Source organism: Schistocerca cancellata, chromosome 9 (genome assembly GCF_023864275.1).
Source record: "Schistocerca cancellata isolate TAMUIC-IGC-003103 chromosome 9, iqSchCanc2.1, whole genome shotgun sequence".
Taxonomy (NCBI): Eukaryota; Metazoa; Arthropoda; class Insecta; order Orthoptera; family Acrididae; genus Schistocerca; species Schistocerca cancellata.
The window spans coordinates 38139916-38162874 of record NC_064634.1 but is presented as its reverse complement, the minus strand read 5'-3'; the positions used below and the strand labels follow the sequence as shown (position 1 = coordinate 38162874).

The following is a 22959-nucleotide window of genomic DNA, read 5'->3' as shown; positions in this document are numbered from 1 at the left end:
ACCCCATGTGTCGCAGTACCTCCATCAAAAATGTGTGGTCGACTCTGTCAAAGGCCTGGCTAAAGTCGAGTGAGGCCAAAACTCCTGGCAGTTGGCGAGCTTTGGCTAGCGCGATCATATCTCTATATCGGCACAATGCAGTGCGAATATTATGGTCACCACCTAACGATGCCTGGTCCTGCGACACAACACATCGTACAGATCGCTTTAGGCGTGCCGCCAGAAGCCGGGTGAAAATCTTCAAGTCACTGTTGAGTAAGGTCAAGGGCCGATAGTCACTGATCCTGGATCCGCCTCGTGGTTTGTGTATAGGCACAATCAGTCCTTCTAGGAAGGCCCCAGGTATCTGCGTCGTGGGAGACATAAGATCGCGGCAAATATCAGTCCATGCTGGTGCCAGAAATTGTTGATACGTCCGGTAAAATTCCAGAGGAAGGCCATCAGGTCCCGGGGACTTATGAGCAGCCCCAGCCTGTATTGCTTCAATGATTTCCTCTTCCGTTACATCTGCTGTCAAATCCGCCGCCGCTGTCGGAGAGATCGAGCCATAAGTGAGTTGAGAGACTTCGGCGATCACCTCTGGGGGATGTCGACGTTCCGAGTATAGCCTAGTGTAGTGAGCATGAAGGGCGTTTCCTATGTCGCGCTGAGTATCAAGGCGTCGTCCGTCTTCCGTCGTGATAGCTTGGATCAGTGTCCTGCGTCGGCGTCGTCGTTCTGCAATGACGTGGTACATAGACGGTTCCTCCTGGGCCACTCTGTCTTGAGTGCGCGCTCTGACTATCGCACCCTCAAGGTGGCAACGTGTTAATCTGATGATCTGTGCCTTGGCACGGTTCACCGTCACCTGCCGTGCAGATGAGTACGGCAGTGTTGTACATTCCCTTAAGATGCTGTAGTAAAAGTCCATGGTATGTCTCTTCCATGCTGCAACATCTCGGCCGTAGCCTATCAAGGTCTTCCGGAGGGCTGGTTTGGCGCAGAGTAACCACAACGACAGTGTAGACCGGTAGGTACCACGCCGGCGGCTACATGAGTCCCACGTGTTCTCTATAAGGCGGCGGCATTCCTGAGAAGCGAGGTGGGCGACGTTCAACTTCCAAAGACCAAGCCAACTGAGCTACCTTTTTTTTTTTTTTTAATTAGTCATAACATTCCACAGTAGTACATAATTTTCAACTGACATTTAAAAATAATAAAACAAAAGGTTCCTTGGCATTTTAGAAAAAAATACAAGTCTAAACCAGATAGTGATGTTCGTCACTTGATCGTATTTGTTTTTCAAAGATCAAATTGTCTTCGTTTCTTTATGTTCTGAATCGCATCATCGAAAATGGAGTTCACATGACTGTTCTTCTGAGGAAGTTGGCGTATGTATCATAATAATTATTCATGCGTAGTAGCTTGTGATGCTGGTAGGAAATGTACGTCCAAAAATCTCCTTCACTCCTTTCTTTACTGGACAGCAGGTAAAATACCGCGTGTCCCTTCAACCAGTTGACGGCATTTTTCTTGCAGGTGGGGTATAGCTCTTCTTCCGGGTATAAAAGGCACGCTGGCGTTATCAAATACGGCGGTTTTCTTTGCGTAGTTGCTAATTTTTTTCTGATTGACAACCATATATTATTCGCATTTCCACAGACAAATTGATGTTCATCTTTATCAATCAGGTTGCAAGTGGTACACAAAGGGGAAATCAGCCAGGTGAATGGAATGTAGTCTGGAGTTCGTTGGAAATTTCCTATTCACAAAGTAGTACCACAATGACCGCACTTTTGTTGGAAAATACGGGTGGTGTATGTGCCTCCAGATATCATGCCAAGAGTGACCGACGTATTTTTGTTCTATGATGTTCTTGGTCTGAAAGTTCATTAAGTTTTGGTATATTTTCTTGACTTTTATGACATCTTTCTCGGGTGTTCCTAGTCCAATGTAGCTATATTCTACGAAGAAATGTCGAAGCACGACTCACGCTCGGTACTCACAGCTTTACTTCTGCCAGTATCTCGTCTCCTACCTTCCAAACTTTACAGAGGCTCTCCTGCGAGGTTCGCAGGAGAGCTTCTGTAAAGTTTGGAAGGTAGGAGACGAGATACTGGCAGAAGTAAAGCTCTGAGTACCGGGCGTGAGTCGTGCTTCGGTAGCTCAGTTGGTAGAGCACTTGCCCGCGAAAGGCAAAGGTCCCGAGTTCGAGTCTCGGTGGGGCACACAGTTTTAATCTGCCAGGAAGTTTCAGATATAAGTTTTCTTTACGCCTGCCTAGGAAACAGCCTTCATTACTTCCTAACCATGTAAGGATACACCAGATATGGCTTAAATTCTAAGAAAAAGTATGGACAGGGATTGAGAGATCCATACTAAATAAATTAGTCAGAGGCGGATATGATCCCTCACGGTATACAAAACACGCCAGAACACCGTCACAGGACCAATGAAAACAAAATGACAAACTTAAAAGAGCACAAAATCCCAAAGAATGTCGAAGTTTTACAAAAGATAGAAATTTGGGGCTGTATTCAGTACGATTTTCTTTCAATAGGTTTCACAACGAATCTGTCTCGAAATCTGGCAGAAAATCTAAAGAGGTTGTAAATTACGCCAGAGGCAAAATACAATCAATACCTTCACTACGGAACAGCGATGGTACTGTTACCGACGAAAATACCACTAAAGTGGAATTACTAAATTCTATTTCCTGAAATTCCTCCAGAAGGAAGACGAGGTAAATATTCCGGAAATCTAATCAAAAATTAATACCAGCATGAGAAACGTAGACGTAGATAACCTCGGTGTAGCGAAGCGACTCAAATCACATACTAAGGGATAGTCTTGCTGTCCAAATTGTGTACGAACTAGATTCCTTTCAGTGTATGCTGGTGAAATAGCTCCGTGACTAGCAACCGCTCGCTCGGAGAAAGATCCGCACCTAAAGACTGTATAGTTGCATAGGTAACATCAGTATCCAAGAAATATAAAAGGAGTAACCGAATGAATTGCAGCCCCATAGCACTAAAGTCGATTTGCAGAAGGATATTGGGACATATATTGTATTCGAACATTATTAATTACCTCGAAGTAAACGATATTTTGAAGCTCAGTCAGCACACATTAAGATAATATCGTTCTTGTGCAACACGACTCACTCTTTATTCTCAGGAGGTAAAGAGTACTGTCAAAAGGGGAGCTCAAATTGATTTCATATTTCTGGATTTCCAGAATGCTTTTGATACTGTTCCTCACAAGCGGCTGAATAAAATTGAGTTCCTGTGGAGTATCATCTCAGTTGTACGGCTGGATTCGTGAATTCCAGTTAGAAAAGTCACAGTTCATAGTAACTGACGGAAAATCGAGCAAAAGAGAAGGGATATCTGGTTTCCCAAAGAAAATAGTATAGGCCTTCTGCATTTCCTACTCTAGTAGGTAAAATGAGCAGCCTTCTTAAATTGAGTGCAGATGACGCTGTCATTTACCGTCAAGTAATGGCATCAGAAGATGAAAACTAATTGGAAAATGATTTGGACAAGATACCTGTGTGGGGTGAAAAGCAGCCATTGGCTCTAAATAACGCAAAGTGTGAGGTCATCCCCATGAGCACTAAAAGGATTGCCGGCCGTAGTGGCTGAGCGGTTCTAGGCGCTACAGTCTGGAACAGCGTGACCACTACGGTCGCAGGTTCGAATCCTGCCTCGCGCATGGCTGTGTGTAATGTCCTTAGGTTAGATAGGTTTAAGTGGTTCTAAGTTCTAGAGGACTGATGACCTTAGAAGTTAAGTCCCATAATGCTCAGAGCCATTTGAACCATTTTGAATTAAAAAGATTCCTTTAAATTTCGGTTGCGCAATAAATCACACAAATCGAATGGCTGTCAATTCCCCTAAACTCCTAGGGATAACAATCAGGAACTACTTAAACTGGAATGATCATATAGATAATGTTGTGAGGAAGGCGCACCAAACAGTACTTTTTATTGGCTGAACACTTAGAAGGTACAACAAATCAACTAAAGAGACTGCCTATAATAGAGTTGTCCGTCCTCTGTTACAGCACTGCTGTGCGGTAATGGATCATTACCGGAAAGGATTGACAGAGGACATAGAAAAATTCAAATCAGGGCAGCTCGTTTTGTACTATCGCGAAATAGGGGAGAGTGTGGCACGAATGAGACAAGCGATTTGGGTTGACAGACGTTAAAACAAAGATGTTTTTCGATGTGGCGGGATCTTTTCATGAAATTTCAATCGCCAACTTTCACTTCCGAAAGCGAACATTATTTTTTATGATCCGTCACTCAGTGAGAAATGAAGAAATGATCATCGTCATGAAACAAGATAGATCAGGGCTCTCACGGATAAACTGAAGTATTCGATTTTGCCACATGCTTTTCGAGAGTGGAAGGTTAAAAGAACAGTGTTAGAGTGATTCGATGAACTTTCTGTCTGTTACTAAGATGTGAAATACAGAGTACACTACTGGCCATTAAAATTGCTACACCAAGAAGAAATGCAGATGATAAACGGGTATTCATTGGACGAATATATTATACTAGAACTGACGTGTGATTACATTTTCACGCAGTTTGGGTGAATAGATCCTGAGAAATCAGTACCCAGAACAACCACCTCTGGCCGAAATAACGGCCTTGATACGCCGGGGCATTGAGTCAAACAGAGCTTGGATGGCGTGTACAGGTGCAGTTGCCAATGCCGCTTCAACACGATACCACAGTTCATCACGAGTAGTGACTGGCGTATTGTGACGAGCCAGTTGCTCGGCCGCCATCGACCAGGCGTTTTCAATTGGAGAGAGATCTGGAGAATGTGCTGGCCAGGGCAGCAGTCGAACATTTTCTGTATCCAGAAAGGCCCGTACAGGACCTGCAACATGCGGTCGTGCATTATCCTGCTGATATATGGGGTTACACAGAGATCGAATGAAGGGTAGACCCACGGATCGTAACCATCTGAAATGTAACATCAACTGTTCAAAGTGCCGTCAATGAGAACAAGAGGCCGGCCAGAGTGGCCGAGCGGTTAAAGGCGCTACAGTCTGGAACCGCACGACCGCTACGGAAGCAGGTTCGAATCCTGCCTCGGGCATGGATGTGTGTGATGTCCTTAGGTTAGTTAGGTTTAAGTAGTTCTAAGTTCTAGGGGACTTATGACCACAGCAGTTGAGTCCCATAGTGCTCAGTGCCATTTGAACCATTTGAGAACAAGAGGTGACCGAGACGTGTAACCAATGGCACCCCATATCGTCACGCCAGGTGATACGCCAGTATGGCGATGAGGAATAAACGCTTCCAATGTGCGTTCAGCGCGATGTCGCAAAACACGGATGCGACCATAATGATGCTGTAAACAGAACCTGGATTCATCCGAAAAAATGACGTTTTGCCATTCATGCAGCCAGGTTCGTCGTTGAGTACACCATCTCACGCGCTCCTGTCTGTGATGCAGCGTCAAGGGTAACTGCAGCCATGGTCTCCGAGCTGATAGTCCATGCTGCTGAAAGCGTCGTCGAACTGTTCGTGCAGATGGTTGTTGTCTTGCAAACGTCCCCATCTGTTGACTAGGGATCGAGACGTGGCTGCACGATCCGTTACACCATGCGGATAAAATGCCTGTCATCTCGACTGCTACTGATACGAGGCCGTTGGGATCCATCGCAGCGTTCCGTATTACCCTCCTGAACGCACCGATTCCATATTCTGCTGACAGTCATTGGATCTCGACCAACGCGAGTAGCAATGTCACGATAGGATAAACCGCAATCGCGATAGGCTACAATCCGACCTTTATCAAAGTCGGAAACGTGATGGTACGCATTTCTCCTCCTTACACGAGGCATGACAACAACGTTTCACTAGGCAACGCCGGTCAACTGCTGTTTGTGTATGAGAAATCGGTTCTAAACTTTTCTCATGTCAACACGTTGTAGGTGTCGCCACCGGCGCCAACCTTGTGTGAATGCTCTGAAAAGCTAATCATTTGCATATCACAGCATCTTCTTCCTGTCGGTTAAATTTCGCGTCTGTACTCATCTTAGTGGTGTAGCAGTTTTAATGGCCAGTAGTGTAGTTTCACAGGGTGGTTACAATTAAAGTTCCAGTCTGTAAACGGCCACTGCGTTGTCCGTGGTGAGACTTAATGCCTGAAATCCGGTATTCGCGCCACACTCTAGCCACCGTGGATCTCGGAATATTGAATTCCCTAACGATTTCCGAAGTAGAACATCCCGTGCGTCTAGCTCCAATTACCACTCCGCGTTCAAAGTCTGTTAATTCCAGTCATGCGGCCATAACCAATTCGGAAACCTCTTCACATTAATCACCTGAGTGCAAATGACAACTCTGCCAATTCACTGCCGTTTTATATCTCGTATGCGTGATACCACCACCATTTGCATAGAGTGGTGCAAATAAAAGTGGCCCCATAGAGTGCAAACCACTTGTGGGAGCATTAAGGCAGCAGGAAAAGACCTACAGTTACTTCCAACATGATGGAGGAACTGCCCCAAAAAGCTGGCCTAGCCTTGGAGCATCTTCACGGGTGACGGAGTTGTTAGCAGAGGTCAGTGTGGTCGCGGCTCTGACGCTCAGTGTGCGATTGCTTTTTGTGAGGAGCCCTCAAGTCTAAGGGCATCACAACAACCCTCACACTCTTGAGGAACTGCAGAACATTCCAGCAGTCCGGCTTCGATCCGCTGCAGCAAGTCACTGACGAGCGCCGAAAAGTACCAGGAGCAGCACGGTAGTCACTTGCAGCTTCTGCTACAGTCAGGTCAGTGCTGTATTTCCTTTCCTCTTCTGTTCTTCTCTGTTCCCCCGAACACTTTTACTTGCCACAACCTGCATATGTGCGTATGACCATCGCATGACCTTTGTCACCTCAGCCTAATGCAGCCTACTTCCTGTTCGTGTGTCCCGGGTTACAAAATACACAGGCACGTCCGTTTGGAGTGTCTCCTTCTGGGAAATAGCCACCGTATCGCCTAGTCAGTGCGTATCACTGCTACTCCATAATCTCTGATAACACCTACACTTATCAGCACGGCGCCACGAGGTGCTGCTCAAAACCGACTTGCACTCGCTAACCTAACCCGCAACAAGCGGGTATTTCCTGCTGCGACCACGCACGCCGAGTAACCACAGGTAAGTTTCAACAACCAGTTACTAGGAGAATGTAGACCAATCTACTGTGTAAGTCGCTACAGTTACAAAACATGTTTCACCTTAATCTTCCTTGTTTGTGGTTTCCACCTGTTAAAAGTTGTGCTGCACGAGTGATATACGTATTCTGACGCTTCACAAGCATTCCAATCGTCGTAGAAATACCTCCAGCTGAGATACAAATTGCTGTTTGTAGTGCTGTATGCCATCATCATTATCATCAGTGTTCTGCCAAAAGGCAGGTTTTCACATGGTAGTTCTCCAGGCTGTCCGATCTTCTGCCATCCTCTTCAGGTTTGCATAATTTTCTCTTCCCTTTATCTCGTCTATCATCTTGTATCTCCTTCTTCCTCTCAGTCTTCTCCCACAAACCAATCCTTCCAAAGCATCTGCTAGCAAGCACTCCCTTCTCAATGAATGTCCGAACCAGTTCTTCTTCCTTTCTCTTACAACCTTCAGCAGACATCTTCTGTCACCAACCCTTCCCAATACCCTTTCACTGCTCACTCTTTCCATCCAGCTTATTCTCTCCATTCTCCTCCACATCCACATCTCAAATCCTTCTAACCTTTTTCATCGTCTCGTCTCAGCGCCCATGTTTCTGCCCCTGATATTGCCACACGTCAGACAAAACATTTGCCAAGCATTTTCCTTAGTCCTTTATCTAATTTGCCACATAAGAGTCTCCTCTTTCTGTTGAATGCCTCCTTCGCTATGGCAATTCGAGTTTTCACCTCCTGGTGACATCTCAAGTCTTCAGTTATTGTGCTTCCAAAATACTGAAATGCACTTACTTCGCTAATGGTAAATTGTCCTATTTTAATATTTGACAGTCTGCGTCTTGTACTGATGACCATACTCTTTGTTTTTGCTGTGTTTATTTGCATCCCATATTCCACACAAGCTTCATTCAGATCTTTCAGCATGTTATTCACTGTCCGCTCACTTTCTGCCACTAATACCATGTCATCAGCAAATCTTATACCTTCTATTCTCTTTCCAGCAATACATATTCCTCTTTTCCCATCTACGCATTTCGCAATAATCACTTCAAGGTATACGTACAACAACAGCGGGGAAAGGCAACAACTTTGTCTAACACCTCGTCCAATGCTGCTTCCTTCTGACGTATGCCAAGATCTATTAAATAGTCCAGTCAACCATTTTGTGGTACACACTTGGGATACACATGTTAGCAGAGCACGGTTTCTGAATCGCTAAACACACTTACTTTAACTTAAATTTATCCACTGGTATGTATTCTTTGGAGACGAATAAATGTATTCACATGTAAAAATAGTCTTTGTTTTAACGTAGGAGCAATCGAACCTAATTTCACACGGTTAGAGCTAATTATTAGTAACAGGACGACTCGTTTATGATGTGTAGTGATATCGCCAACATTCCTCATGAATCAACCTACCTACTTGTGAAAACCGTATCAAAATCCCTACAATAGTTCTTAGGATTAGCCTTCACATACAATAACATCGTGTTGGGACACTAATTGGTAGTATGTATGGACATTTCGCTGTTCTCTGGAGTTCTACCATGTGTTTGGTTTTCTGCTTTTCCCATCAGATATCGCCTCCTCTGTAGCTGACCAGCTACTAGCTCCTATCACTGCCACGAGATATCGTTCCCGACGCCAGTTAAGTAAGAAACACGCAACAAAACCTGTATCACGTACTCACCGTAACTACACACTGAGATGACAAGAGTCATGGGATGCCTCGTAATATCGTATCGGATCTCCACTTTCCCGGCAGCAGGTCGACTTGGCATGGGCTCAAGAAGCCATTGGAAGTCCCTTGCAGAAATACTGAACCAGGACTGCCGTTATAGTCATCGAAATTTCAAAAGTGGTCCCGGTGCAGGATTTCGAGCACAAACTGATCTCTCGATTGTGTCTCATAAATTTTCAACGGGATTCCTGTCGGGCGATCTGGATGGCCAGATCTTTTCTCGAATTGTCCATAATGATCTTCAAACCATAAGCGAATAATTGTTGCCCTGTGACATAGTGCATTGTCATCCATAAATATTCCATTGTTGTTTGCGAACATGGAGTCCACGAATGGCTGCAAATGGTTTCCAAGTGCCCGAACATAATCAATTCCAGTCAATGGTCGGTTCAGTTGGACCAGAGGACTGAGTCCCTTCCATGAAAACACATCCCAAACCATTATGGAGCGACCATCAGCATGCACAGTGTCTTGCTGACAACTTGGGTCCATGGCTTCGTGGGGTCTGCACCACACTCGAACGCTGTCATCAGCTCTTACCAACTGAAATCGAGACTCGTGTGATCAGGCCACGATCTTCTAGTAGTCTAGGGTCCAACCGATATGGTCACAAGCCCAGGAAAGTCGCCAAAGGCGATGTCGTGCTGTACTCGTGTCGGTCATCTGTTGCCATAGCCCATTAACGCAAAATTTCGCTATGTCTCTATACTGCCCTAACGGAAACGTTCATCGTATGTCCCGCATTGATATCTGCGATTGGTCACGCTGCGTTGCTTGTCTGTCACCACCGACAACTCTACGCAAACGCCGCTGCTCTCGGTCGTTATGTGAAGTCCGTCGGCAACTGTGTCGTCCGTGGTGGGAGGCACTGCCTAAACTTTGATATACCCGGCACACTGTTGACATTGTGAATCCCGGAATATTGAATTCCATAACAATTTCCGAAATGGAATGCCCCATGCGTGTAACTCCAACCATCATTCCTTGTATAAAGTCTATTAATTCCCGCCGTGGGACCATAATCACGTCGGAAAGTCGGAAATCTTTTCCACGTGAATCACTTGAGTGCAAATGACGGTTCTGCCAATGCATTGCTTTTTATACTTTGAATACGCGATAGTACCGCTGTCATGTGCATAACGCTATCCTATGACTTTCGTCACCTCAGTGATAATGTGCGGTGTGTCACATTTAATGTTCCTTAAGTTCCAATCCCAAAGAAAGCAGGTGTGGACAGATGTGAAAATTACCGAACAATCAGTTTAATAAGCCACAGCTGCAAAAATACTAACACGAATTCTTTACAGACGAATGGAAAAACTAGTAGAAGCCGACCTCGGGGAAGATCAGTTTGGATTCCGTAGAAATACTGGAACACGTGAGGCAATACTGACCTTACGACTTATCTTAGAAGAAAGATTAAGGAAAGGCAAACCTACGTTCCTAGCATTTGTAGACTTAGAGAAAGCTTTTGACAATGTTGACTGGAATACTCTCTTTCAAATTCTAAAGGTGGCAGGGGTAAAATACAGGGAGCGAAAGGCTATTTACAATTTGTATAGAAACCAGATGGCAGTTATAAGAGTCCAGGGGCATGAAAGAGAAGCAGTGGTTGGGAAGGGAGTAAGACAGGGTTGTAGCCTCTCCCCGATGCTATTCAATCTGTATATTGAGCAGGCAGTAAAGGAAACAAAAGAAAAATTCGGAGTAGGTATTAAAATCCATGGAGAAGAAATAAAAACGTTGAGGTTCGCCGATGACATTGTAATTCTGTCAGAGACAGCAAAGGCCTTGGAAGAGCAGTTGAACGGAATGGATAGTGTCTTGAAGGGAGGATATAAGATGAACATCAACAAAAGCAAAACGAGGATAATGGAATGTAGTCGAATTAAGTCGGGTGATGTTGAGGGTATTAGATTAGGAAATGAGACACTTAAAGTAGTAAAGGAGCTTTGCTATTTGGGGAGCAAAATAACTGATGATGGTCGAAGTAGAGAGGATATAAAATGTAGACTGGCAATGGCAAGGAAAGCGTTTCTGAAGAAGAGAAATTTGTTAACATCGAGTATAGACTTAAGTGTCAGGAAGTCATTTCTGAAAGTATTTGTATGGAGTGTAGCCATGTATGGAAGCAAAACATGGACGGTAAATAGTTTGGACAAGAAGAGAATAGAAGCTTTCGAAATGTGGTGCTACAGAAGAATGCTGAAGATTAGATGGGTAGGTCACATAACTAATGAAGAAGTGTTGAACAGGATTGGGGAGAAGAGAAGTTTGTGGCACAATTTGTCTAGAAGAAGGGATCGGTTGGTAGGACATGTTCTGAGGCATCAAGGGATCACCAATTTAGTATTGGAGGGCAGCGTGGAGGGTAAAAATCGCAGGGGGAGACCAAGAGATGAATACACTAAGCAGATTCAGAAGGATGTAGGTTGCAGTAGGTACTGGGAGATGAAGAAGCTTGCACAGGGTAGAGTAGCATGGAGAGCTGCATCAAACCAGTCTCAAGACTGAAGACCACAACAACAACAACAACAAGTCATCTTCATCCATTTTGTGATCCCATACGGTGCAACCGGTATTTCACATCAAGAATTTCATTTCACAGTCTCTTGGAATTTTCGTATCCTTTTCCTTAACTTCCCTGATTCGGCGTCAAAGCCCAGCGCAGGTCTTTAAAAGCGTATTCTGCTCCTGGACTAGGTGATGTTTGAGTACGTTATTAATGACTCCCATAGGTTTTGTACACCTAGTGGCTTTTCGAGCAAGGACTGTTTCTTCCAAAAAGGACACTTTATCGCCTGAATAATGTGAATGTGTTCACTGTGAACGTGGTTCGATGAAGCCTCTGCGAGGCACTTCAGTGTGATCGAAAGAATATCCATGTAGATGTAGATGTATGCCGGTGAGCTTATATGGACGCTGCTGAGAAGAATAAGTAGGTACCACGTAGGACAGGACAGGTTATGCTGAAAGCTAAAGCTTTTATTCGGTGAAAGGGCTCAAATAGTAAACAATGCAGACTCTATAACAAAACGTAAAAATAGCGACTGCCTTTCCCTACTATCTACTTCAATTTAAGTTTTTAAAGAAAATAAACTGTACAGTCAGATCCAAGATACTATTAAATTCTGAAACGATGTGGTAAAGAATAAAAGATCTTGTGATGAGGCTATCGACGTTCACAACATCTATTTGTCTTTAGAGATGCAGCAATACACCAAGAAATCTGATAAGTAAGTTGCTGATGCCGAGCCCTACAGAAAATCTAAAGGTCAAATCCCATTAACATAGTAACGTTAAATAAGTATCTACGATAAAATCTTGTAGAATAAAATATTTCATTAAAAACGTAAGTTTTGGTAGTCTGTGAATTTCGGTGTAAGTGCATCACGTACCACGAGCAGGTGAATGAAATTCTGAGACGTCGTATTCAAGACTGACGTCCTAAGACCGTCAATTCCGACCTTGGCGAATACTACTCATTACCATGAACGACTCACTTAATCAGCTAATCAGTGAGAGCGCATGCGGATCTCCGATACTGATGACGATATCTTCCTGTCCACTGTTGACCTTCTCTCGCTGTTCTGTGTGTTATCTTCTGCTGTAGAGCTAACGGATGTCCCGCAGGGCACGTATCAATGAGCTGTTTGCCTTGAAGACGACGGATTGGCGCCCTCCCATCGGCATGATGAAGTAGGTATCGCGATCCATCAGATGATGCAACGCTCTGCCACTGCGCCAACGTACAGGGCCGATGGTCACGTGCCAATTTCAGTCGTGGTGTTAATGTCCACAGGATATTTTAAGAAACATTTCTTGCCGCGCACTTTACGTGAAAGAAACGGGAAGAAACCTTGAGAAAAAAATTCTGACATGTGATACAAATTGATGTCCTATGCACTATCTATGCACTATGCACTTCGCAATGGATGTAGTGAGCGAGAGTGAATGGGGTAGAAGGGTCTTTCTGTGGGTACGGACTCGTCACTCTCACCAAAAAAAAAAAAAAAAAAAAAAAAAAAAAAAAAAAAAAAAAAAAAAAAAAAGATTAGAATTTTAACGTCCCGTCGAGACGAGATCATTAAAGAGAGCCGCTGCTACAACATTATGCGTGTACGGAGTAAATCAACAGAAAATGGTCACCCGAAGCGGCTAACATGTTCAAGATCGTGCGATTGACCGTCGGTTTTTTTTTTTTTTTTTTTTTTTTTTTTAGCCTGTTCACCACTGTATCCCCTAAGCATGTACTCAGATGGTTTACCCTCGACTGCAAGACATCTGTAATCGGTGTTCAAGAGAATGGGTAACAGATGAAGGGTCAGTGGACGATACGGCGGAGCAAGCTGTGACCATTCGGCGGCGCACGCCATCTGGCGTTGTTGGGGCTTCGTGGTAGACCGCATCTTTCAGTGTTCCACACAAAAAGAAATCAAGTGGAGTCAAATCGGGGGGACTGGCAGGCCATTGTACTCAGCATTCCGTCCAATCCAGCGGTCAGGAAATGTCTCGTTTAATATTAGACTTGCAACAAGTGAGGAGTGAGCGGGACAGCCGTCGCGTTGGAGCCACATACACGCGCTCGTCGAGCGGCATGTCCTCCAGCAGAACGGGTAGAATGTTTTTAAGAAATGCCTTCAAGTAATCTATCAGGCATGCGAATCGATGATTTGCCATCAGTTTATTGCCTCCAATATCTACAAACGTAATTCAATTATTAGGCGCACCGCTACGGCAGCTGCCCACACTTACGAACGTCATTAAGTAGCGACTAGGAGCGGAACAACATCTCACTTACACTTGTTCACTTCTTCAGTGAATGTCGATGAGAAACCTTCCTCTCGACGTGTGATAATGGTGACACTTTTCTGAAAATGTTATTTCTTCTGCGAGCGCCGTTCAACTAAAACTATTACCAAACTGAAAAGGGAGAGAGGGCGGCGATGATTTTGATAGTGGATGTACTCTCCCCCTACATACGCAGTACAGTATTTGCACGCACATGCCTGGCTGAGATAGCTTAAGGAGCCACAGTGTACTCGGTGTTCGCAGATACTTTCAACAAAAGCTGCTCATATTAAGAAATGGATCGGCCATTGCTACTTCTGTCCGATACTGTGGAATTAGGAAAGTTGTTCGGAGAACTCCGAAGAGAGTATACTATTAACACAAAGATTTCCAATTTCTGTCGACTAAGGGAGGACCTGGACTAGACGTTATATGACTCTGAACACTATGGGACTTACCATCTGAAGTCAACAGTCCCCTAGAACTTAGAACTACATAAACCTAACTAACCTAAGGACATCACACACATCCATGTAAACCAACTGATTTGTATATAAGTACAACATAACTTCTGCACAATTTCACTGCAGTAATGTGTTCATTGAAAATTTGTGTGTCTGTGTGTGTCTGTGTCTGAGTGTGTGTGTGTGTGTGTGTGTGTGTGTGTAAGTATAATCTAACTTCTGCACCATTTCAGTGCAGTAATGCGTTCATTGTAAATAAGTATCACAGTAGTTGTATTACATGTTTATTACCTTATAAATAAATAAAAAACATTTTTATTTTAAATTCAGTGCATTAGTATTTGTAAAATGACTCTTAGTGTTCATTAAAAAATGACGATCATTCCACTTGGGACCTGTGGAATGGTACATTAGCTTATTTGTTTTAGTTGTAAATATTTCTCATGTATTGTTGTTTTTCTGACATGTTCCACATCCTGGAAGACCTCCTCACTACGGATCAATTGGAATGAAAGTAAATCTAATCTAATCTAATCTAATCATGCCCGAGGCAGGATTCGAACCTGCGACAGTAGCGGTTACGTGGTTCCCGAGTGAAGCGCCTAGAACCGCACGGCCACACCGGCCGGCTAGACGTTACATGGGAGCAAGCATACAGTAAGGTGGGTGGCAGGAGATGCCTTTTTTGCTTTTTTGCATGCCTTCCCAGACGTCTCTTTCAGTTGGGTTCAAATGGCTCTGAGCACCATGGGACTTAACATCTGAGGTCATCAGTCCCTTAGAACTACTTAAACCTAGAGAACCTAAGGACATCACACACATCCATGCCCGAGGCAGGATTCGAACCTGCGACCGTAGCAGTCACGCCGTTCCGGACTGAAGCACCTAGAACCGCTCGGCCACACCGGCCGGCCCAGTTGGGAATGTACGAAGTTTAAAAGTCATCGTTTCTGCTTTCGGTTTCAACATCGACATCTAGACATCGATCACCGTCAGTAATCCAGCCGATACATCGATACTGTCTAACTTCGAGGTAAATTACAAATTTACTGCATGGATAAAAAGCAATATACACATGTATAAGACGTCGAATTTGTTATATAATAAGAACAGTTCTAATAAGCATAAATATACACAACTTTTTGCCTGTTGATTTTAGAGACAATATTTTTTAAAGAGTTGCTGACACTGTGTTTAGGCCGATCTTGAGAGCAGTCTTCCAGATGCTGACGTTCTGACTATATCACGCAAAATCTGTGTACAGTTACTACATCTTTGGACTGGTAGTACGGATGAAGCGAGTCTGCACTTCTAATGGCGCTTTTTCAGACCTTCAACTGAGATGGTAGGTCCATTTCTGTTCCAGTTGGCAGTGTTTTGTCTCGTGTTATTTTGAACAGATACAGGCATGTCCTTGATGGTTTTCATTGCTACTGAACATACTAAATATCTTGAAAGTTTAAGTTACGGCCCTTTCACTGGCATTTTAAAAATGAACCTGATAATGTGGTCTGCTATATTTTCCCTCAGTCGGAACTTTCCAACCAGCTTTCTCCAATTACGACATTCGAGTCATACATTTTATTGACCAGTTACTGTGCCCTATGATACACTCCTGGAAATTGAAATAAGAACACCGTGAATTCATTGTCCCAGGAAGGGGAAACTTTATTCACACATTCCTGGGGTCAGATACATCACATGATCACACTGACAGAACCACAGGCACATAGACACAGGCAACAGAGCATGCACAATGTCGGCACTAGTACAGTGTATATCCACCTTTCGCAGCAATGCAGGCTGCTATTCACCCATGGAGACGATCGTAGAGATGCTGGATGTAGTCCTGTGGAACGGCTTGTCATGTCATTTCCACCTGGCGCCTCAGTTGGACCAGCGTTCGTGCTGGACGTGTAGACCGCGTGAGACGACGCTTCATCCAGTCCCAAACATGCTCAATGGGGGACAGATCCGGAGATCTTGCTGGCCAGGGTAGTTGACTTACACCTTCTAGAGCACGTTGGGTGGCACGGGATACATGCGGACGTGCATTGTCCTGTTGGAACAGCAAGTTCCCTTGCCGGTCTAGGAATGGTAGAACGATGGGTTCGATGACGGTTTGGATGTACCGTGCACTATTCAGTGTCCCCTCGACGATCACCAGTGGTGTACGGCCAGTGTAGGAGATCGCTCCCCACACCATGATGGCGGGTGTTGGCCCTGTGTGCCTCGGTCGTATGCAGTCCTGATTGTGGCGCTCACCTGCACGGCGCCAAACACGCATACGACCATCATTGGCACCAAGGCAGAAGCGACTCTCATCGCTGAAGACGACACGTCTCCATTCGTCCCTCCATTCACGCCTGTCGCGACACCACTGGAGGCGGGCTGCACGATGTTGGGGCGTGAGCGGAAGACGGCCTAATGGTGTGCGGGACCGTAGCCCAGCTTCATGGAGACGGTTGCGAATGGTCCTCGCCGATACCCCAGAAGCAACAGTGTCCCTAATTTGCTGGGAAGTGGCGGTGCGGTCCCCTACGGCACTGCGTAGGATCCTACGGTCTTGGCGTGCATCCGTGCGTCGCTGCGATCCGGTCCCAGGTCGACGGGCACGTGCACCTTCCGCCGACCACTGGCGACAACATCGATGTACTGTGGAGACCTCACGCCCCATGTGTTGAGCAATTCGGCGGTACGTCCACCCGGCCTCCCGCATGCCCACTATACGCCCTCGCTCAAAGTCCGTCAACTGCACATACGGTTCACGTCCACGCTGTCGTGGCATGCTACCAGTGTTAAAGACTGCGATGGAGCTCCGTATGACACGGCAAACTGGCTGACACTGACGGCGGCGGTGCACAAATGCTGCGCAGCTAGCGCCATTCGACGGCCAACACCGCGGTTCCTGGTGTGTCCGCTGTGCCGTGCGTGTGATCATTGCTTGTACAGCCCTCTCGCAGTGTCCGGAGCAAGTATGGTGGGTCTGACACACCGGTGTCAATGTGTTCTTTTTTCCATTTCCAGGAGTGTATATTCAATTCCTTCATTATTTTTTATGTTTCATGTTTTTCGCCTACAGACTTGAGTAATAATCACAACAAAATATATATTACACGAGAATATAATCTTTAGAGGTGACTTTCTTGGATAAAAGTTCCTAGAATTTCTTCATGAGTTAGATTTGTATGTAAACTCTAGCTTTCAACAACACCTCCTGTCGTCGTCAGTAGTTATCTGTCGTAATAATGGACAGTGTTCAAATGGTTCAAATGGCTCTGACCACTATGGGACTCAAATGCTGTGGTCATCAGTCCCCTAGAACTTAGAACTACTTAAACCGAACTAAGCTAAGGACAGCACATACACCCATGCCCGAGGCAGGATTCGAACCTGCGACCGTAGCCACAGTGCGGCTCCGGACTGGAGCGCCTAGGACCGCACGGCCACCGCGGCCGGCAATGGACCGTGTGACACTATTGTAGTTGCGTGGTGTGCTCTTTCAGCCGGGCAACGCACGCCCACACACGGCTGCTGTAATGCATCGAGCTACTCGTGTTTTAGAGCAACTGCCCTGGCTAACAATCTCACAGCATCTCTCGCCGATATTGAACGTGTATGGGGCACGATGAAGAAGGAACTTGCTCGTTCCCAGAGTTTGAAACAGCCATCGCTGAATTTCAACAAAAAGGGCAAGGTGATTGAGGCAAACTGTAGCAGGAAGCCATTGGGTACCTTTATGATGATTGGCATGCGAGAATTCATGCTTGCACTTCAGACAGAGTATTGATAGGACTGTCTGGACGTGTTTAACAGTGACACGTGTGTTTCATTTGGTCAGAAATTCTTATCATGTGGTGAATTACAATGAAGACCTACTTGTTACATGACTATTCGACATGACGACCGTTTTCTTGAAGGTTCAAATGGTTCAAATGGCTCTGAGCACTATGCGACTTAACTTCTGAGGTCATCAGTCGCCTAGAACTTAGAACTAATGAAACCTAACTAACCTAAGGACATCACACACATCCATGCCCGAGGCAGGATTCGAACCTGCGACCGTAGCATTCGCTCGGTTCCAGACTGTAGCCCCTAGAACCGCACGGCCACTCCGGCCGGCTTTCTTGAAGGAGTTGCAGTTTTTTTTTTCAACAGCGTATGTATTCAACAGTGTACTAACAAAGATAGATTCAATTGTTTATTTATCAAGGTTGGTTAGTGAAGGTTTTTTATGAAACCTTTCGATACTTTCACGTTTGTTTTGCTCACGATGTGAAAATGTTCTTTATGTTGTACCCACAGGTTGGCAGGTTCTTGCTTCGCAGACGGAATGTGAATACGTTGCGGCAACCGAGACGCTGTTGATCGGTCTGTTGCCTTCTGCAGCTTTTCTTTCGCTTCTTTGTTCTTAGAGGAAGCAATCACATCCGTTTAATTTGTGGGTATGTTACCATAGTGAACAAGAACCTAAAAAAGGTAAGAGAGAGGAAAAATCGTTAAGTCGTAAATTTTTCCACCTTACTACGAGAAAGTGTGCTGGACGACAAACTAAATATCCTGACCGGTGGCCATATGACCCTTCGGATGGGGATGAGGCGAGTAACGGAAACTTTTGACGTTCTTCTCGAATAACTCGAAAACTGCTGCTCCTAACGAAAATATTTCCAGTACAAAATTAAAATACATTAAATTTCCTACAAAGAAGATAATGTACATTTTCTTCCTAGGACTAATAGTTTCCGCGTTGCAGGGAATGGAAAAATCAGACGTTGTTAATAATATAGTTTCGACGGTACAAAATGAATGCTTTTCTTTAAATGAACTGGATTAAAAACAAACGTTAAAAGTTTTCATCTCGTCTAAGCGCGGAGTAGCCGTATTAAAGGATAGTCTGTGTTCCGGAATTGTAACGGGGTATATGGGGCAGACGTGTGGGGCAGAAGTGCGAAGAAGGTAGATTGCTGGATTGTTCAAATGGTTCAAATGGCTCTGAGCTCTATGGGACTTAACTTCTCAGGTCATCAGTCCCTAGCACTTAGAACTACTTACACCTAACTAACCTAAGGACATCACACACATCCATGCCCGAAGCAGGATTTGAACCTGCGACCGTAGCGGTCGCGCGGTTCCAGACTGCAGCGCCTAGAACCGCTCGGCCACCCCGGTTGGCGCTGGATTGTGCACATGTGTGCAAACTGAAGAGCGAGCAGGTGATTCGCCACTCTGTCTGCCTCAGTACAAAAAGAGATGCAACAACGGGGTGTCTCACAAACTCATATCAACCTACCACAGCACGCCAAATTGAAGCACTGCCGCCGCAGTGCGCATTATCACCGTCGAGTGTTTATTTCGCACAACATGCGTTAACGCTACACGGAAAACAGATATGAGGTATGAATAACACTGACGCAAGTAACGCATAAGGACAGTAACTATGCAAATCTCTACATATCTAGAGATCAAATTGATTCTTAGTCATCCTGTATGGCATCTGTACTATTCTTCCAGCAAAGAAGTCTTTCCCACTCGATTTTCAGTTCACAGACGGTATGTACACTCCTGGAAATGGAAAAAAGAACACATTGACACCGGTGTGTCAGACCCACCATACTTGCTCCGGACACTGCGAGAGGGCTGTACAAGCAATGATCACACGCACGGCACAGCGGACACACCAGGAACCGCGGTGTTGGCCGTCGAATGGCGCTAGCTGCGCAGCATTTGTGCACCGCTGCCGTCAGTGTCAGCCAGTTTGCCGTGTCATACGGAGCTCCATCGCAGTCTTTAACACTGGTAGCATGCCGCGACAGCGTGGACGTGAACCGTATGTGCAGTTGACGGACTTTGAGCGAGGGCGTATAGTGGGCATGCGGGAGGCCGGGTGGACGTACCGCCGAATTGCTCAACACGTGGGGCGTGAGGTCTCCACAGTACATCGATGTTGTCGCCAGTGGTCGGCGGAAGGTGCACGTGCCCGTCGACCTGGGACCGGACCGCAGCGACGCACGGATGGACGCCAAGACCGTAGGATCCTACGCAGTGCCTTAGGGGACCGCACCGCCACTTCCCAGCAAATTAGGGACACTGTTGCTTCTGGGGTATCGGCGAGGACCATTCGCAACCGTCTCCATGAAGCTGGGCTATGGTCCCGCACACCGTTAGGCCGTCTTCCGCTCACGCCCCAACATCGTGCAGCCCGCCTCCAGTGGTGTCGCGACAGGCGTGAATGGAGGGACGAATGGAGACGTGTCGTCTTCAGCGATGAGAGTCGCTTCTGCCTTGGTGCCACTGATGGTCGTATGCGTGTTTGGCGCCGTGCAGGTGAGCGCCACAATCAGGACTGCATACGACCGAGGCACACAGGGCCAACACCCGGCATCATGGTGTGGGGAGCGATCTCCTACACTGGCCGTACACCACTGGTGATCGTCGAGGCGACACTGAATAGTGCACGGTACATCCAAACCGTCATCGAACCCATCGTTCTACCATTCCTAGACCGGCAAGGGAACTTGCTGTTCCAACAGGACAATGCACGTCCGCATGTATCCCGTGCCACCCAACGTGCTCTAGAAGGTGTAAGTCAACTACCCTGGCCAGCAAGATCTCCGGATCTGTCCCCCATTGAGCATGTTTGGGACTGGATGAAGCGTCGTCTCACGCGGTCTGCACGTCCAGCACGAACGCTGGTCCAACTGAGGCGCCAGGTGGAAATGGCATGGCAAGCCGTTCCACAGGACTACATCCAGCATCTCTACGATCGTCTCCATGGGAGAATAGCAGCCTACATTGCTGCGAAAGGTGGATATACACTGTACTAGTGCCGACATTGTGCATGCTCTGTTGCCTGTGTCTATGTGCCTGTGGTTCTGTCAGTGCGATCATGTGATGTATCTGACCCCAGGAATGTGTCAATAAAGTTTCCCCTTCCTGGGACAATGAATTCACGGTGTTCTTATTTCAATTTCCAGGAGTGTATCTCCCCAGCATTTCCTGTACAGTTCTCTTATGTGAGTTGATCAGCACCGAGCTCTTTTTTATCTACTGGAGCTATTTTCAGTTTAATAAGTGAGTACTTATTTCGATTGTTTCGTACGCTGTAAATTAAAAATGTCTGAACAGTTGCCAGAAATTCAGTAAATTATTTTTCAAGTTCCCTTTACTTTACTTTTAATCAACCTTTACCAATTTCTACTGAAAGAACATCACCTCGAGCCACTTCTCCTTGTTTTGTAGATCAATTTACTCAAACAATTTGAGCATCCGTCTTCGTTTGTTTGCAGATGACGCTGTCGTTTATCGACTAATACAGTCATCAGAAGACCAAAACAAACTGCAAAACGATTTAGAAGAAATATCGGAATGGTGAGAAAAGTGGCAGTTGACCTTAAATAACGAAAAGTGTGAGGTCATCGACATGAGGGCTAAAAGGAACGCGTTAAACTTCGGTTACACGATAAATCAGTCTAATCTGAAAGCCGTAAATTCAACTAAATACCTAGGTATTACAATTACGAACAATTTAAATTGGAAGGAACACACAGAAAATGTTGTGGGGAAGGCTAACCAAAGACTGCGTTTCATTGGCAGGACAGTTAGAAAATGTAACAGACCTACTAAAGAGACTGCCTACACTACGCTTGTCCGTCCTCTTTTAGAATACTGTTGCGCGGTGTGAGATCCTTACCAGATAGGACTGACTAAGTACATCGAAAAAGTCCAAAGAAAGGCAGCACGTTTTGTATTATCGCGAAATATAGGAGAGAGTGTCACAGAAATGATACAGTATTTGGGATGGACATCATTAAAAGAAAGGCGTTTTTCGTTGCGACGGAATCTTCTCACGAAATTCCAATCGCCAACTTTCTCCTCCGAATGAGAAAATATTTTGTTGACACCAACCTACATATGGAGGAACGACCACCACGATAAAATAAGGGAAATCAGAGCTCGTGTGGAAAGATATAGGTGTTCATTCTTTCCGCACGCTATATGAGATTGGAATAATAGAGAATTGTGAAGGTGGTTCGATGAACCGCCTGCCAAGCACTTAAATGTGATTTGCAGAGTATCCATGTAGATGTAGATGTAGATGTAGATGTAGAAATGGCTGACAGTTTTCCTTAAATATCTTGGGAGGGGGGCGGCAGTAAGAACCGATTTTGCGGAGACACTCAACTACGTCATAAGAGCTAAATATCCCGGGACATGGAACCCAACATTACTTGTCAGACTAAACTAATAAACTACTTGCGGTGTTCAGTAACTGAAGCAATAAATTTATTTCCTGAAAGCAGGTTGATTTCTTTCAGGACTCAAAAACACCACCACGCGGGACTAGCCGAGCGGTCTTCAGCCGGCATTGTAGCTCAGCGTGTTCGGTCAGAGAGCTGTGTGCTCTCTGTAATAAAAAAAAAAGCTGAGTCAAGGAACCAACGAACAGTTTGAACGGACGTCTTGTGACGTTCGCCCCGACCAAACGCAACGAACTATAAAAAACGCCGGCACGGTAGCTCAGCGTGTTTGGTCAGAGGGTTAGCTGCCCTCTGTAACAAAGAAACTGAGTTAATCGATCAACAACGAACTTAAACGGATGTCTTACCACGTCCGCCACGAGCAGATTCAACGAACAAAATGAGATTAAAAAAAAAAAGCGGTCTTAGGCGCTGCAGCCATGGACTGTGTGGCTGGTCCCGGCGGCGGTTCGAGTCCTCCCTCGGGCATGGGTGTGTGTGTTTGTCCTTACGATAATTTAGGTTAAGTACTGTGTAAGCTTAGGGACTGATGA

General features: G+C 45.5%; 1 protein-coding gene across 1 annotated transcript in view; it reads left to right on the top strand.

Annotated features, from left to right (window-relative positions):
- Nucleotides 1-7092: 7092 nt before the first annotated feature.
- Nucleotides 7093-22959, top strand: part of LOC126101028 (uncharacterized) — a 73742-nt gene continuing 57875 nt past the window's right edge. The window contains exon 1 of the mRNA XM_049911693.1: nucleotides 7093-7150. The gene's annotated coding sequence lies outside the window, so the exon portion shown is untranslated. The remainder of the gene's footprint in view (nucleotides 7151-22959) is intronic.